At 34.4% G+C, this 16,810-nt stretch overlaps 1 protein-coding gene across 1 annotated transcript in view; it reads right to left on the bottom strand.

The window, feature by feature from the left end:
• Nucleotides 1-15,217, bottom strand: part of LOC137244745 (endoplasmic reticulum metallopeptidase 1) — a 117,846-nt gene extending 102,629 nt beyond the window's left edge. Inside the window, exon 1 of the mRNA XM_067774188.1 lies at nucleotides 15,210-15,217. The gene's annotated coding sequence lies outside the window, so the exon portion shown is untranslated. The remainder of the gene's footprint in view (nucleotides 1-15,209) is intronic.
• Between the last annotated feature and the right edge of the window lie 1,593 nt (nucleotides 15,218-16,810).

Here is a 16,810-nt window from a genome sequence, read left to right on the forward strand (position 1 = left end):
TGGAGTTCGAGGATGGACAAGCATGCGTGTCGAGTCGAGTAAAGTCTTAGGAATGATTATGTATTGAGGGCTTATAACAAATTGTCAGGTAAGAGTCCTTGTAATAATGAGTCATGAAATGAACTAAATATAATAAGAAATAATAGGAAATTAAATAAAGCCTAAAAACTTGAAAAAAAAAATAATAAAAAAAAAAGTTTTAAGTTAAAAGGTTTTATTGAAAACAATACTTACATTAAGTAATAATAATACTAAAAGCTAGAAAATAATTAGGTAGGTACTAGTCATCACACTCCTCATCAATATAGGGCGTTGATCAGACAATTAAATAAAAGCGTTGGACGCATCAAATTTCTATTGATAGTCATAAGTAAGACGAACTGAACCTTAATCAGGTTATGCTACGCCTCACATTTATAGAAATTTCACGCGCCCAACGCTTTTATTTAATTGTCTGATCAACGCCCTATATTGATGAGGAGTGTTATTTCAAGTACCTAGGGCCTACCTAATTATTTGATAGCTTTTAGTATTATTATTACTTAATGTAAGTATTGTTTTCAATAAAACCGTTTAACTAAAAACATGTTTTTTTAAGTATTTTATTCTTATTGCAGCGTGAGCGCGGAATATGCTTCCACTAATAAGCTCTACCGTACGTGGAATGTAGCTTATAAAAAGCAGGTGCTAGAGCTGGGTGAACAATCTGGAAGCTATCTATTATAGACGAAACCTTTTCTAGTGTTTCTGGGTGAACCTTCTGCGCTGAACACAGGCTTATGACTACAATAACATGATTACACTGTAAGAATGGCTTAAGTTTAAACAGACACCCATTACGAGAAAGCTAAACCGACTCAGTTCACTTAATGAACTTATCTCATCTTCATTACACTTTCAAATATACTGTCCCAAAGTTAGTATTCCATTACATATTCACAAAAGGTATGCCAAAGTAAAAATGCCATTAAAAATGCCCTCTTGAGATTCACAGCTTAATCACGTTATGAGTCCTGTTATTGCATAAATAATTGTATTTGTAACAGTTTCAAAGGCATTCTGGTGAGGAAGTGTGAGAATGACAGGTAAAACAACTAAAGTAACAGCTGGTGGTTTACATTAAAAAACAGTCGTATGTGCGCATACGGCCAGATGTTTGCGGTAGTACGTTTATAGTAGGTTTACGTTAAAAAAGGCCAAAAAAGCTAGACAATTTACGTGGCCAACTGTAAACAATAAATTATAAGTGAAAAAAAAACAATAGCACTGCTCTACAAAATTAAACTTTTTGCATTACCCTGGATCACCACTATTTTTATACTCAGTTGAGCAGAGGTCACAGGGTATATTAACTTTCATTGGATAACGGTTGGTTGTACAGGTATAAAGGAATCGAGATAGATATAGACTTCCATATATCAAAATCATCAGTATCAAAAAAAAATTCGATTGAGCCATGTCCGTCCGTCCGTCCGTCCGTCTGTCCGTTAACACGATAACTTGAGTAAATTTTGAGGTATCTTGATGAAATTTGGTATGCAGGTTCCTGGGCACTCATCTCAGATCGCTATTTAAAATGAACGATATCGGACAATAACCACGCCCACTTTTTCGATATCGAAAATTTCGAAAAATCGAAAAAGTGCGATAATTCCTTACCAAATACGGATAAAGCGATGAAACTTGGTAGGTGAGTTGAACTTATGACGCAGAATATAAAACTAGTAAAATTTTGGACAATGGGCGTGGCACCGCCCACTTTTAAAAGAAGGTAATTTAGAAGTTTTGCAATCTGTAATTTGGCAGTCGTTCAAGATATTATGACGAAATTTTACAGGAACGTTACACTTATTACCATATGCCTGTATAATAAAAATTAGCAAAATCAGAGAACGACCACGCCCACTTTTTAAAAATTTTTTTTTTTCAAATTCAAATTTTAAAAGAAAAGTTAATATCTTTACAGTATATAAGTAAATTATGTCAATATTCAACTCCAGTAATGATATGGTGCAACAAAATACAAAAATAAATGAAAATTTCAAAATGGGCGTGGCTCTGCCCTTTTTCATTTAATTTGTCTAGGATACTTTGAATGCCATAAGTCGAACAAAAATTTACCAATCCTTGTAAAATTTGGCAGATGATTAGACTCTAGGACGATAACTGTTTTCTGTGAAAAAGGGCGAAATCGGCTGAAGCCACGCCCAGTTTTTATACACAGTCGACCGTCTATCCTTCCGCTCGGCCGTTAACACGGTAACTTGAGCAAAATTCGATATATCTTTACTAAACTCATTTCACGTACTTATCTGAACTCACTTTATATTGGTGTAAAAAAAGTCCGAAATCCGACTATGACCACGCCCACTTTTTCGATATCGAAAATTACTAAAAATGAAAAAAAATGCCATAATTATATACCAAATACGAAAAAAGGGATGAAACATGGTAATTGGACTGGTCTGTTGACGCCAAATATAACTTTGGAAAAAAACTTTGTAAAATGGGTGTGACACCTACCATATTAAGTAGAAGAAAATTAAAAAGTTTTGCAGCCCTTGGAATCTTGGCAGGAATACTGTTCGTGGTATATTATATATAAATAAATTAGCGGTACCCGACAGATGATGTTCTGGGTCACCCTGGTCATAGAGCTGCAAAAGTATCGATATTAGGCTTACTCGATATTTTCGATATTTAAGAAGGAGGGTATCGATGTATCGCGATATATATCGAATTTTTTTTATAGTGAAAAGCGCCTACTCAATTTAAAAACAATACCAGGTATATATCAGACATTTATGTAAATACAATATGTACATGTATATATATATATATATGTAACTAGAAGACCCGGCGTTGTTCTGCCCTAAATTTGGCATATCTGCATACATATTAATAAGCTTTTTCCATCTAATTCTGCCCTTCCCCTCTTCACTTTTTCCGAATCCTTTTACTCATTCCTCCATCCGTCTTTTTCGCTTCGTCTATCTCCATCTTCGTCTTATTCTATCTCTTTCTCAATCTCCTTCTCTCTTTTCTCTTCACTCAATTTCTTCTCATTCTTCTGCATCCCTTATTGCCTGTCCCAGAGGGTGGTATGTATTTTATTTCAGTCCCAGTCTCAGTACCTCTCCAAGTCTCTGTCCCAGTCCCACTCCGAGTCTCAGTCCCAGTCCTAGTCCTAATCCCAGTCCCAGTCCGTCTCTGGATAATATATTACTCTGTACTAAAGCACTCATTAACAGCTTTTATTTGATATCCATATTGTATAAACACTATCTAGGCATTCACTGGCCCACGTTTTGGCCTATATTTTGAGACCCTACTCACCCAGGGGTATGAAAATTACCGTCTACTAAAGCACTCATCAACAGCTTTCATTTGTTATCCATATTCTATAAACACATTCTACGGGTACTCGGGTCCACGTTTCGGCCTATATCTCGAGACCCTGTACGTCGATCGCAACCAAACCACCGCGTGAGGTTTACGCAACTTTTGTGAAAGTTTGAGCAAAATCGACCAACGGATCTCTTCAAACACCGGCCACCAACTAACACACATTTTAGCCATTCTTTTTATATATACAGATTTTTATTTTCCACACTTCTTTATAATATTAAAACGAAATGCAAATTTTTGTTGCCTTTGAAATTCGGCTTAACTAAAAACTCTCCTGAATTAAAAATGTTATAGTACCTCTAAATCGCGGGCCGCCTCAGAAAGGAGTCCATTGGCGGCAAACATATTGACACGTGATTTTTATATATAAAGATATTGTCTTCATAACTTCGAAACGATCATAAAACACATTCTGAAAAGTTTTCCGCGATGGTAGCTTATACGGCGAAACTAGGGTATATACAAAGTTACATAACACTTTGTCATCCTTACTTACTTACTTACTTAATTGGCGCTTAACCGTCTAAACGGTTATGGCCGTCCAACAAGGCGCGCCAGTCGCTCCTTCGCTCCGCCAACCGGCGCCAATTGGTCACACCAAGGGAGTTTAAATCGTTTTCCACCTGGTCCTTCCAACGGAGTGGGGGCCGCCCTCTACCTCTGCTTCCATAGGCGGGTTCCGATAGAAACACTTTCCTGGCCGGAGCATCATCTTTCATTCGCATAACATGGCCTAGCCAGCGCAGCCGCTGCGTTTTAATTCGCTGGACTATGTTGATGTCTGCGTATAGCTCGTACAGCTCATCATTAAATCTTCTTCGGTACTCGCCATCGCCAACGCGTAGAGGTCCATAAATCTTTCGAAGAACTTTTCTCTCGAACACTCCCAAAGCCGCTTCATCTGCTGTTGTCATGGTCCATGCTTCTGCCCCATATAGCAGGACGGGTACGATAAGTGACTTGTAGAGTATGATTTTCGTTCGCCGAGAGAGGACTTTACTTTTCAATTGCCTACCTAGTCCAAAGTAGCATTTATTGGCAAGATTGATTCTTCGCTGGATTTCAGTGCTGATGTTGTTGCTAATGTTGATGCTGGTTCCCAAATAAACGAAGTCTTTTACTATTTCGAAATTATGGCTGCCAACAGTAGCGTGGTTGCCAAGGCGCATATGCGCTGACTCTTTGCTCGATGACAGCAGGTACTTCGTTTTGTCCTCATTCACCATCAAACCCATCTTTACCGCTTCTTTTTCCAGCTTGGAGTAAGCAGAACTAACAGCGCGGGTGTTTAGGCCGATGATATCAATGTCATCAGCATATGCCAGTAATTGCACGCTTTTATAGTATATTGTTCCAGTGCGGTTAAGTTCTGCAGCTAGTATAATTTTCTCCAGCATCAAATTAAAGAAATCGCACGATAGGGGGTCACCCTGTATGAAACCTCGTTTAGTTTCGAACGGCTCGGAGAGGTCCTTCCCAATTCTGACTGAGCTGATGGTGTTGCTCAACGTCATTTTGCACAGCCGTATAAGTTTTGCGGGGAACTTTGTCATCCACTATGGGAAAAGGTCGAACGTCTGCGGTGACTAAGCCCTAGTAGGGTGCTATCAAAAACCTTTTTACGTGATGATGGATCTTCATATGTTTTTTTTTTTCATATAAAAATCAATCTTATTTGGCGAGCTATATCAATCTAAATTTGCAGTTGTATGCGAGCGTTTTAGATGGTGAAACAAATTGGAGGTATTGCCACTAGCTTTATAACATTTTTTGCAATAGTGGCATATTGCAAAAGTGTTACTGATTTTGTCAAAATGGATCCAAATGCTTGACTTTGTACTTCGTACCTTTTTGGCAACACGATTTTCGTGTTCCAACTCTATGATGTCCTCTGTTGCGTGTATATCTACATATACGAATACATGTATATATGTGTATATAATATGAAAAAATAACGTACTTTTCGCACTGAACTTTTCTAAGAATTTTTCATATATTATTCATCTAAAATAAACACAAATCTGACATAATGTATGTAATTTTATTTATTCATGTTTTATTTGTCTTACCAAAGTTTGAACGCGGGTAATTCTGCCGCTAGAAAAAGGAATAAGATATGGGAACATAGTATTCGATATTTTGAAAAAAACATCGATAATCGCACCACGAACCTACTACTCGATGTATCGATATTTATATCGATACTTTTGCAGCTCTACCTGGTCCACAGTTTGGTCGATATCTCGAAAATGCCTTCACATATACAACTAAGAGCCACTCCCATTTAAACCCTTCATTAATACCTTTAATTTGATATCCATATCGTGCAAACAAATTCTAGAGTCACCCATGGTCCACCTTTATGGCGATATCCTCTAATGGTGTCCACCTATAGAACTATGGCCCACTCCCTTTTAAAATACTCTTTAATACCTTCCATTTGCTACCCATGTCATACAAACACATTCCAGGGTTTCCCTAGGTTCATTGTCCTACGAGGTGATGTTCCCTTACTTAGCCTTCCTTACTTGTTTTTTTTTTGTTTTCTAAAATTTGCCTTTTTTGAAAAGGGAGATCCATTGATTTTATCATACCTCTGGAACGGGTTGTCCGATTTTGTTGAAGAAAACAGCATGTAATAGCAAATGAAATTACCTTAAAACTGTTAAAATACCATTTTTTAAATACTTATTGATTTCAGAGTTATTTGCATCGCATTATAAAAAAATCGGTTTTTTTTATTAAAAATTTCCATTTTTTTTCTTCTTTACTTCGTAAAAAATCCAAAGAGACAAAAACTTACAACTTTTATTAGGTGATCGTAAAGCTGTGAACATTCGAAATAAGGCAAGCTTTATTTCATGAAAATCCATGGATAAACGGTAATATTATTAACAATTAAGTGAATGAAGGGAAAATACGTATTTTTAATATTTTTGTTTATTTAGCTATTTAAGATAATGTAACGAATATCAGCAGCACTAATGGATTCTATCATCTCTAAGCCGATGCTAAGCAGTGATTCAAGTCACATCAATAATTCAATCATTATGACTACACATATGTACGTACACGCAGTAGAGAAGCAATGCACAAACACATGCAGATATCTTATCTGAGATATGCAATTATAATTGTGGAAGTGTCGCTCACAAACACACGCGCATATAAGAGCTATACACGTACATTTGTAGTTATAATTATAGCAGATACCCACTGGTAGATTCCAGAACAGAAGCGCCTAGAAGATGCAACGAGTAAATCAAAGAGTATAAAAGGCATGAACAGTAGAGGCGCTAAAAAGCAGTTTTGATTAAGACGCTATCTGGCGAGCAATAGCAGTATTATTTATTGTGAAGTACTTTGATATAGGCCATTTTTCCATTATTCAATATTGGAGTTATTTATTCAACAGTTTAGTGATTCGAACTTAGCTGAAGGTTGCAAATAAGATGATTTGCAGTAAATTCGTTACAATATGTTTGGACAAGCTTTCCAAAAAGTCCAGTTTTATCAAGTAAAAACATATATTGTCTTTATTTCTATAACAACAAGCATATGGCTTCTGTCGCTCACGATAGGTAGTTATTGTAACCTGTTTTTTTAAAATAAATTTCTTTCTTTTAGACGGGATGCAAGTAGCTCTGACTTCTCTTTTGGAAGCTCTAGGTCTCTTATAAGATCGTTTAACAAGGACTGTGTCAGAGGCTTTGGGCAAAATCCATCTGATACGCTGGAGATTTTTGAAGACGAAGAAAAAGGCGATGAAGGAACTTCAGTATACGTATTATGTTGATTTTCAGGACATGGAAATCTATCTGAATCTAGCACGGGAAGAGTAAAACCACCAACTGAAATCGTGGCATAAGACAAAATCATATGTTTTCCAAATCCTTTTGTTTTACTTAAACAAAAGTAACAGTTAGCATCATGATCACATGTTTCTCTCCACATCATAGGTTTTTGAATTTGCATGTTTTCTCTGTGAAAAATGAGTATCATAAATATTTTTAATTAATAAATGTAATTGCTATTTACTGAGGGTAGGATTTCCATTTCTTTAAAATATATATACAGCTATCACAAATTGAATTTGGCGTCCAATATTGGCTCAAATTCTCAACATCTATTTTAAAATAATCCTTATATGAATTTTGTAGTGAAATAGTGAAATTGCTCCGCCCTTTTGCTGTAGTGTAAAAACCATATACATAACAAAATATATTTGGGTAATTTTTGCAGACAAATTTTCTACTGTTATTATTCATTTTTTTTTTAAATTCACTAACCAATTAATAGTTTTTTGCTGTTGTTGACAACTTGACTTTTCGCGATCAGGAATGCTAGTTAAATAACTTTGAATGAACTAAATGAATTACTTTACATAGTCGCAGGCCACTTCGATTTTCAAAAGTATGTACCTTTTTTATACTCAGTTGAGCAGAGCTCACAGAGTATATTAACTTTGATTGGCATAACGGTTGGTTGTACAGGTATAAAGGAATCGAGATAGATATAGACTTCCATATATCAAAATCATCAGTATCGAAAAAAAAATTCGATTGAGCCATGTCCGTCCGTCCGTCCGTCTGACCGTTAACACGATAACTTGAGTAAATTTTGAGGTATCTTGATGAAATTTGGTACGTAGGTTCCTGGGCACTCATCTCAGATCGCTATTTAAAATGAACGATATCGGACAATAACCACGCCCATTTTTTCGATATCGAAAATTTCGAAAAATCGAAAAAGTGCGATAATTCATTGTAAAATTCGCACTAAGCGATGAAACTTGGTAGGTGAGTTGAGCTTATAACGCAGAATAGAAAACTAGTAAAATTTTGGACAATGGGCGTGGCACCGCCCACTTTTAAATGAAGGTAATTTAGAAGTTTTGCAAGCTGTAATTTGGCAGTCGTTGAAGATATCATGATGAAATTTGGCAGGAACGTTACTCTTATTACTTTATATCTGCTTAATAAAAATTAGCAAAATCGGAGAACGACCACGCCCACTTTTTAAAAAAAAAATTTTTAAATTCAAATTTTAAAAGAAAAGTTAATATCTTTACAGCATATTAGTAAATTATGCCAACATTCAACTCCAGTAATGATATGGTGCAACAAAATACAAAAATAAAAGAAAATTTCAAAATGGGCGTGGCTCCGCCCTTTTTCATTTAATTTGTCTAGGATGATTGTAATGCCATAAGTCGAACAAAAATTAACCAATCCTTGTGAAATTTGGTAGAGGCTTAGCTTCTAGGACGGTAACTGTTATCTGTGAAAAAGGGCGAAATCGGTTGAAGCCACGCCCAGTTTTTATACACCGTCGACGGTCTGTCCTTCCGCTCAGCCGTTAACACCATAACTTGAGCAAAAATCGATATATCTTTACTAAACTCAGTTCACGTACTTATCTGAACTCACTTTGTATTGGTATAAAACATGGCCGAAATCCGAATATGACCACGCCCACTTTTTCGATATCGAAAATAACGAAAAATGAAAAAAATGCCATAATTATATACCAAATACGAAAAAATGGATGAAACATGGCAATTGTATTGGTCTATTGACGCAAAATATAACTTTAGAAAAAAACTTGGTAAAATGGGTGTGACACCTACCATATTAAGTAGAAGAAAATGAAAAAGTTTTGCAGGGCGAAATCAAAAGCCCTTGGAATCTTGGAAGGAATACTGTACGTGGTATTACATATATAAATAAACTAGCGGTACCCGACAGATGATGTTTTGGATCACTCTGGTCCACATTTTGGTAGATATCTCGAAAACGCCTTCACATATACAACTAAGGGCCACTCCCTTTTAAACCCCTCACTAATACCTTTAATTTGATACCCAAACAAACACATTCTAGAGTCACCCCTGGTCCACGTTTATGGCGATATCTCGAGAAGGCGTTCACATATAGAACTAAGGCCCCCTCCTTTTTAAAATACTCATTAACACCTTTCATTTGATACCGATATCGTATAAACAAATTCTAGAGTCACCCCTGGTCCACCTTTATGTCTATATCTCGAAAAGGCGTCCACCTATAGAACTAAGGCCCACCCACGCCTTTTTAAAATACTCATTAACACCTTTCATTTGATACCCATATCGTACAAAAAAATTCTAGAGTCACCCCTGGCCCACCTTTATGGCGATATCTCGAAAAGGCATCCACCTATAGAACTAAGGCCCACCCCTTTTAAAATACTCATTAACACCTTTCATTTGATACCCATCTCGTATAAACAAATTCTAGAGTCACCCCTGGTCCACCTTTATGTCGATATCTCGAAAAGGCATCCACCTATAGAACTAAGACCCACGCCCTTTTAAAATACTCATTAACACCTTTCATTTGATACCCATATCGTACAAACAAATTCTAGAGTCACCCCTGGTCCACGTTTATGGCGATATCTCGAAAAGGCGTCCACCTATAGAACTAAGGCCCACACCCTTTTAAAATACTTATTAGCACCTTTCATTTGATACCCATATTGTACAAACGCATTCAAATTCTAGAGTCACCCCTGGTTCACCTTTATGGCGATATCTCAAAAAGGCGTCCACCTATAGAACTAAGGCCCACACCCTTTTAAAATACTCATTAGCACCTTTCATTTGATACCCATATTGTACAAACGCATTCTAGAGTCACCCCTGGTCCACGGTTATGGCGATATCCCGAAAAGGCGTCCACTCATATAACAAAGGCCCACTCCCTTTTAAAACACTTATTACACTTTTCGTTTGACACCCATATTGTACAAACGCATTCTAGAGTCAACCCAGGTCCACTTTTATAACGATATTCCGAAAAGGCGTCCACCTATAGAACTAAGGCCCACTCCCTTTTAAAATACTCATTAACACCTTTCATTTGATACCCATATAGTACAAACAAATTCTAGAGTCACTCCTGGTCCATATTTATGGCGATATCTCGAAAAGGCGTCCACCTATAGAACTTAGGCCCACTCCCTTTTAAAATTATCATTAACACATTTCATTTGATACACATATCGTACAAACAAATTCTCGAGTCAGGCCTGGTCCACCTTTATGGCGATATCCCTAAATGGCGTCCGTCTATAGATCTATGGCCCACTTCCTCTTAAAATACTCTTTAATTCCATTTGAAACACATGTCATACAAACACATTCCAGGGTTACCCTAGGTTCCTTTTACAACATGGTGATTTCCCTTACTTTGTCTCCACAGCTCTCAACTGAGTATGTAATGTTCGGTTACACCCGAACTTAGCCTTCCTTACTTGTTTTCGTTAAGTTTGTCACAATCGGCGACAATATACCATACAGGGCAGGCATTTAATGAGTCTGTAAATTTGTTAACCACTACCTGCGAAAGGGTTTGAAAAAAAGGGGGTTTCAAAAAACTTCACATGCTATGGGAAATGGCCTGTGCAGGCTGGGATGTTCAGTAGGTAGGTATAACAGTTTCTATGATGGAGTGATTATTTGATTTTTTTGTTTTTATGATTTAAGTAGGGATGGGACTATTCGAATAAAAATTATTCGAATAATAAACTCTTTTATTCGCCAGGTATTCGTAATCCGACTAATATTTATTCGAATTTTTTATTCGTTTATTCGGATAGTGCGCACTATCCGGATACTTCGAATAGTAAAATAAAAGACATTGTGTTTATGTTACGCTCATCGCTTGTGAAGATGAGCATGCTCATATATGTATACGTACATATATTTATGTGTGTATAGATGCATATATGCATATATTTTTGTTTGTTTGGGGTTGCTTTGTTAATATTCATTTATTTAGTTACATATATTTACGTAACCAAAGTTGTGCTTGAGTCTTAAGCTAGAAAAAGTTGTCGGGGTCGTTTACCACTGTACTGATAACATATATATAATACTTCTATATCAATACCTTCCTATCTTCCTAATGTGCAAATTTTCTGTCAATCATTATTTGCTGAAACTGTGCAAATGTATGTTCTGCGCATGCGCGGGCTTTGTTAGTGTTAGTGAATTGTAGTAGCGTGTGTAAAAAAAGTATTAAAGGGGTACCAATGGGTAACTATCCCCTTTACCCAATTTTTGCATACTAATTGTTATAAAATCTCAGTTTAGTCGATTAAACAATGAAAACGCCAACAAATACAATACAAGGCTTGATGTCTTTATTAAAAAATTCAACTATACATGTATGAAAATACACATATACATACATCCCAACAAGCATTTCTTTAAACGTTTTAAAAAATAATTTAAAATGAATTTGCTTGAACATACGCTACATAAACCTTTTAAAAATTTTACTTATTTTGAGTTTTTAATGAAATAAATTTTTGATGAAGTAAACAAAATATGAGTACTGGGCTGGCTGCTATTGGTGTTGAAATAATATCAATTTTGTAAATTTTATTTATACCAGCTGAAAATCTTACGACCGCTAACTAGATTTGTTTTCAATTTATGCCATTTGTTGCGCCTACGCATATTTTGTAACTGTTAGTTCTGTGCATGAGAAATTCGTAGTTGTAAGTTGGCATTATTTGCTTTTTTTTGTCGCTTTTTGGTCACTAAGGGCTCATTTACAGACGTATTTCTGCGCACTCAGCACAAATCGGTAATGCTAATCTGCGGAGTTCTTAAAACAATCAAAAATTTTATAATACTAATGGAAAACAAAAGCTTACTTTTTCATTTGGAGAACGAAATAACCTAATGTACAATATTGATAGAAGCAAGACGGCTTGTTGAAATATACATATATTTATTATATATTTAAGCCTTTAAAAAAAATTCAACGACAGCCTTGAGATTTTGTCTCCTTCTCTCGTTGTATATCTGTACTGTAATGTTTGACAGGCTGCACAGTTCAGTAGTAGTGACATAGAAGTATTACATATATGACTGATAATAATAGAACTTTGTTTATTAGTAAACAGGTGTGGAAATGTTCATATATAATTGTACATGTAAAATATGTACCTAATTTTAATAAGATTAATATGGTAGGGATTTTTGTTTCCCATATACATACATACATATTTTATGGAAAATTTTTGTTTTGATATCTTTTGGTTGGTATAAACATCAATTTGGTCACCATTAAAAAAATATTTTTACATGTTCCGAGCGAGTTTTCTCAAGTGCTGGTAATATTGTTAGGACTTCAAGAAGTAAACTTAACCCATATCTTGTATCAGCTTTAATATTTTTACACCAAAATAAAAAAAATTTAATATTTACACAGATTTTAGAATTAAGTCATCACTTACATATATATAAATAAGAAAATCAGCTTTATATGACACTGAAATGAGTAATTAAGCTAAGATTGTTTTTATTGTATGTATGTATATAAAAGAAATAAATAAAAGAAATTTTATCATGAAATAAAAAAAAAATTGTTCACTTTGAAGGGCAAAGGTTAGGGTTTTTGCTTTTTGAATGTCTTATAACTGGAAATAAACCTCAAAATAATACTGATCATTTGTGTTTAAGCCGCCTCCAACAATATTCAGACGGCGGCGAAAATCCTATACGCAGCCGTGCGCGGCAAGTGGAAAGGCGGCAACACGCATTCACTACAATCGTCATCCACAATAATTGCAACGAACCAGTCTAGCACTATCAATCGGCAATCGCGGACGCGCTCCTATTTTAACGTGCCAATTATAATATATATTTTTATATGATCAGCCAAAGTTGTTTTTTAAAGTTTAAAGTTAATTTACTCAACCAAGTTTTCTGTGCAAAGTGAATTTTGTAAAATCATGGACAACTAAAGGAGAAATTAAAAATTTTAAATTTATAACGTTTTAAGAAAAACCCAACAGCTTTTTATTTAGCGAAGTGAAGAGTGTAGCGAAGGAAGACCCGGTGAATTTGTTCATGGTCCTTCGCAGCCATCCTTGGCCCGCCCTAAAAACTTAATTTTAATTATTAAAATCGAATTTTTCGTTCGACAAAAACATTCAAACAAAAAAAAATATACTTATATATATAAATTGAGTGCATACTAAAAACCACACAAAAAGCAAAAAAAAAGTGACAGTGTGTGTTCAAAACATAAATTGAAAAAAAAAAAAAATATTGACAAAACATTATAATCGAAAAGTCGTACAGTCTCTGAGGGGTTTCACAGTGCTTAAATATATATATACACATACACTCGTATTCAAAAACAAAAAAATTGCGAGAGCATTAAAAATTTAAAAACAATATTTTTGAAAATTGTTTTCGCACAAGCACTTACATATATTCACAAAAAATTGCGAAAAAAAAATTCTAATTTGTTTAAACAAAAGAAAGAAGTCATCTTTACCCAGGAGCTGAGCAGCAGCATCATCAACAAGCAGACCAACAACAACAATATAAGCAGCATAAGAATACAGGGATCGGTGAGTAGGCAGTTTTTTTTTTCATAAAAAATATATAAAAAATAATAAAACTTTTTTTCCACAAAAGTTATATTATTTCTGTAAACTGCAAAAACATATATATATATATCCACATATATACATGAATATTGCGGAAATTTTTTTACCGTTGGTTTTACTGCAACTTTTTTGCAACCAAAAATTGGTAGAAAATATTCCGCTATAACAATAGGCAAAATCCGCCATCCTTGGCCCGCCCTAAAAACTTAATTTTAATTATTAAAATCGAATTTTTCGTTCGACAAAAACATTCAAACAAAAAAAAATATACTTATATATATAAATTGAGTGCATACTAAAAACCACACAAAAAGCAAAAAGAAAGTGACAGTATGTGTTCAAAACATAAATTGCAAAAAAAAAATATAAAACAAGAACTACACAAAAGTGTCACAAAACAAAACTACAGTGTGTACATAAAAATATATCTATACAACGAAATATATATACAATATAACTATAAAACAAATAAAAAGCTGTTGGGTTTTTCTTAAAACGTTATAAATTTTAAATTTTTAATTTCTCCTTTAGTTGTCCATGATTTTACAAAATTCACTTTGCACAGAAAACTTGGTTGAGTAAATTAACTTCAAACTTTAAAAAACAACTTTGGCTGATCATATAAAAAATATATATTATAATTGGCACGTTAAAATAGGAGCGCGTCCGCGATTGCCGATTGATAGTGCTAGAGTGGTTCGTTGCAATTATTGTGGATGACGATTGTAGTGAATGCGTGTTGGCGCCTTTCCACTTGCCGCGCACGGCTGCGCATAGGATTTTCGCCGCCGTCTGAATATTGTTGGAGGCGGCTTAAACAATTTGTGATAAGTGATTTGTCTTCTGTTCAATACGGAGTATAGGTACCCACACCATCAACAAAAAGAAGATGGTATCCTCATTTTATACTTTCCATTGTGTCGTTTTTTAATTATGAATAAGTTACGTGATGCAGGATATAAAAGAACATTGCTGGTTAATATTTATGGTTAACGAAATTTCCAAGCTGGGAATTTAAAGAAAGACAAAGAACATATACATAATCGATTAAAAACCCACAACTAAAAACCGAAGGAAAAGTTTGCCTGAATTTATTTATTTGTATATGCAAATTTACGTCTTAGAATTACCTGCGCGTATGTATTTATGGTTGTAGGACTGTGATAAGTCAGTAGCAGTAGTTAGGTCAGTCAGTAGCAGGTAGAATACACGAGTATGCCCACATAAAAGTATTGCAAAAACAAAAAGATTTAAAAGAAAAGAATTTCATCCGCAAGCAAGAATACTAGCTAGTCCAAGCATCAAGAAAATGAAATAAAAAAAAAAAAATAAACAATACCCATACTCACCGTAAAAGTAGGTGGGATTCTTATTTCATATCACCCTTTGCGCATTTTCTGGAATACAAATGCATACACATAGATATACCCACATGCACTTGTATATGAATCTAATTTCAAAGGAATCTGCAAGAATACAACATGTACATATGTTAGAATATGCTTATATACACATTTGGGTATTTACATTACAGCGTTTAACGCATTCAAGGACAATCAAAATTTTAAGGAGCGTCAAAAACAGCCAGACAGCCGTTTTTGAAACTAGTCACTAATTCCACTAGAATTTTGTTACGTTTAAAATGGATTGCGTCAAACTTTATTTTAGGAAATTTTTTTCCAAAATTTTCATTAAGTTAACATTGACCTTAAATAACTTTTGACATCAGACTTCAGACTTCGCAAAAAATGTTGACAATGACATGTAAAAATATTTTTCTTAATGGTGACCAATTAGATGTTTATACAAACCAAAAGATATGAAAAGAAAAGTTTTCCATACAACTTACATACATACATATGGTTGTATGTTTATGGGAAACAAAAATCCCTACCATATTAATCTTATTAAAATTAGGTACATATTTTACATGTACCATTAGGTATGAACATTTCCACACCTGTTTACTAATAAACAAAGTTCTATGATCAGTACAGTTGTAAACGACCCCGATAACTATTTCTAGCTTAAACCTCAAGCACAACTTTGGTTACGTAAATATATGTAACTAAATAAATGAATATTAACAAAGCAACCCCAAACAAACAAAAATATATGCATATATGCATCTATACACACATAAATATATGTACGTATAAATATATGTGCATGCTCATCTGCACAAGCGATGAGCGTAATATAAACGCAATTTCTTTTATTTTACTATTCGAAGTATCCGGATAGTGCGCACTATCCGAATACACGAATAAAAAATTCGAATAAATATTATTCGGATTATTTGAAACGAATAAATTTATTCGTTTATTTGAATAACGTTTATTCGGATATAATTCGAAAATAATCCCACCATTAGATTTAAGCATTTTAAGGACCTCACAAGAAAAGCCTCAAGGAAAAAGTTGTATATATTTGATAACAAATATATATGACCATACTTCTTTCTTACGAAAACCCGCGTTGGCAACTTAAATTTTCCATACAGTATGAGGCATTGTTTCTTATCATCTGCGTTTTGCCTTAAGAAAAATTGACGGAGAAAAATTTCTTGAGTGTCATTATGGAGTTTTCTCATTTCTGGCGATGCCCGTAGTAAACTTTAAAAAGAAAAAGTTGCGCAAAATAACATACCTAAATAATTTGTTTGTCAAAAACAATAATAGGCTTGATATGCAAAATTCTCGCTAAATTGGATATTTTCACTTTATTGTCAATAAAACCAACATTTATTAATGTATTTTCACGAAATGAGGTTTCAACTATTTATAATATTTACAGTTTTAAAACCGTGAAATAAAAATGGTAAGTTTTTAAAAGAAAGTTTTTGCGGTGAATCCACTGGTGTTTCTCTCAACGAATTTAGATAAGTAATTTCCAAGATATGATAAAATAAATGGAAAGACCTCTGTGAAATTCGTGATTTTAGAAAAAG

The sequence above is a fragment of the Eurosta solidaginis genome, chromosome 3, assembly GCF_040869045.1.
Source record: "Eurosta solidaginis isolate ZX-2024a chromosome 3, ASM4086904v1, whole genome shotgun sequence".
NCBI classification, from domain to species: Eukaryota; Metazoa; Arthropoda; class Insecta; order Diptera; family Tephritidae; genus Eurosta; species Eurosta solidaginis.